Source organism: Cornus florida, unplaced genomic scaffold (genome assembly GCF_030987335.1).
Source record: "Cornus florida cultivar Cherokee Brave unplaced genomic scaffold, ASM3098733v1 CherokeeBrave_3.0.0_Hap2_Chr02, whole genome shotgun sequence".
NCBI lineage: Eukaryota > Viridiplantae > Streptophyta > Magnoliopsida > Cornales > Cornaceae > Cornus > Cornus florida.
The window spans coordinates 82,219,418-82,222,210 of NW_026775572.1; positions in this window are offsets into that span (position 1 = coordinate 82,219,418).

A 2,793-nucleotide genomic window follows, 5' to 3' on the forward strand; every position below is an offset into this window, starting at 1 on the left:
ATGAAGGGGAGAGATTCTTCGACCACTTCATCAATGACATCCACAAGAAAACAATCATCCTCATTGGAGGGATGTTGAGTTGCATGAAAGATGTGGAGTTTGACTTGCATGTTTCCAAAAGCAATGTCCATCACCCCAGTTCGGCAATTAATTGATGCATTAGCCATGGCTAAAAATGGCCTACCAAGGATCACGGGAATGTGCTTTTTTGGGTCATGGACCGGTTCCGTATCAAGAACCACAAAATCTACCGGGAAGTAGAATTTATCCACTTTAATGATAACGTCCTCGAGAATACCTCGTGGATGCTTGACCGATCTATCGGCAAGTTGCAAAACCACGGAAGTCGGCTTAAGATCTCCCAAACCAAGTTGTAGGTAGACTGAATATGGAATTAAATTCACACTAGCTCCTAAGTCAATGAGGGCCCTCTCGATTTTACTGTCACCAATGACGCAAGAGATTGTGGGGGCACCCGGATCCTTATACTTCGGAGGAGTGCTGTGCTGAATGATAGCACTAACATTTTCAGTCAACCTCACCTTTTTTGGCAAATGATTTTTAGAAGTGCGCTTTTGAGTGCACAAATCTTTGAGAAATTCTGCATAGGGAGGGATTTGCTTGATAGCATCCAAGAGGGGCAAGTTAATCTTCACTTGCTTAAAAACTTCCCACATGTCTTGAATTTTACAATTCTTGTTCCCAAAATGTGTCGACTCTTGAAGACGTTGAGGAAACGGAGCTTTTGGCTCATAAGTAGTTTCCACATTTGGGGTGACATGTGTGGGATTTCCGTGAATGGTATTTGGACAAGAATTTGGATTAGAAGAGCTTGAATTTGGATTTTTCAAAGGAGAAACTTCCTCACTTTTGTCTCCATCGACCTTGTTGTCAACCACTCTACCACTCCGAAGGGTGGTGATAGCTTGAACTTGTTCATGAGTCGGCCCACTCGGAGGAGGGGTTTCGTCAATCACATGCATTCCTCTAGGATTTTCAAAAGGTTGAGAGGGAAGCTTGCCCTTGTCCTTTTGAAGCAATTGATTCACCGAGTTAGCTATTTGGCCCACTTGATTTTCAAAATTAGCTATGGATTGAGTATGAGAGTGAACCATTTGGAGAGTAGGCTGCAAGGATGTCAAGAGTTGCTTGTTGGCATCCATTATTTGCTTATTTAATGATTCCATCATTTGCTTGTTTGCAGCTACTATCTCGTCAGTTGGACACACAGGAGGTTGATTGGAGACATTTGGATTGTAAGGAGGACGGTAGCTTGAAGAGGCTTGGAAAGGTCTACCTTGATATTGAGAAGAGGGCTGATTTTGCCGCCCTTGGTTTTGGAATTGGGAATTTTGTAGGGCTTGTTGCCGCCACGAGAAATTCGGATGATCTCGCCAACCCGGATTGTAGGTGTTGGAATATGGATTGTTCCCGGGCCGCGAGAACATGGCATTAGCTTGCTCTTGGTTGGGGTTGGGAAATTGCTCCGGTGTGGGGCAATCTTCCGAGAGATGGAATGGACTAGTACATGAAGCACAAACTGAACTTGCCGAATTTTGAGACAATGAAGGAGGAAGATGTGGTGCCATCAATTGGTAGAATTTATGAGCGATGACATCCACTTGAGATGATTCCTCCCTTATTGACTTTGGTTGACAAGGGTTTGTGTTGTTTGGAGTGGTTGCGGTCGGAGCCCTACGAGAATTGTGTTGAAGTGAATTTTCACTCAAATTCTCAAGTAAGGTCCAAGCCTCATCCGCTTTCTTGGACATGAACATCCCACCACAAGAAGAATCAACCATGAATCTATGGGTTTCGGTCAAGCCAGCATAGAAAGCTTGCACTAATTGCCATTTTGGGATCAAATGATGAGGAAATTTTCGAAGAAGATCTTGTAGCCTTTCCCAAGTCTCGTGGAGTTGTTCTCCATCAACTTGAGAAAAGCTTAGAATGGAACGCCTCATTTGATTGGTTTTACTCACCGGATAATACTTCTTAAGAAATTCTTGTTGCAATTGAGCCCAAGAAGTAATAGAGTTGGGAGCGAGGGAGTTCAACCAATATTTTGCCCTATCCTTTAGGGAGAATGGGAAAAGATGGAGATGAAGTGCATTGTCCGGAAAACCTCTCAACCGGATGGTTGAGCAAATTTCAAGGAACTCATCAATATGCTTATATGGATCTTCATTATCAAAGCCATGAAATGATGGAAGCATTTGAATGGTACTAGACTTGATCTCATATTGAGCTGCATCGATGTTTGGCATCACTATACAAGAAGGAGAAGCATAGGTGGTAGGAATGAAATGATCTCTAAGAGTCATTGGTTCTACATTAGGAATTTCAGCCCTTTCATTCCCCGGATTTCCTACGTTATCCCCCTTTGTATTGAATTCAGTTTCAAGATCCCTTGTAAGAGTGGGTTCCCTAAGGTTCCGTCTAAGAGTTCTTTCAAGTGAATTTATATCAATAGGCGAGTCAAGTGTGGGTAGAGAGAGTGACCTACGGCCAAACATCAACAACAAAGCATATATTCAACAACACAATTCATCATCAATACTCCACATACGATGTTCCCTTTCTCCTCAATTATCAAGACAGAAAATAAATGGCCACGACAAGGACCGATGCTTGTACACGAAATTAAACAAGATAATAGCCTCTACAAGGGCTTCACAACTAAATTAACTACTTCTAAAATTAACACATGTACGATATTCACAATTCAAAACTAGAAGTCACAAGACTTACCTGGGGTCCTCTAGACTTACAATTTGCTAGCAATCCCAAGGC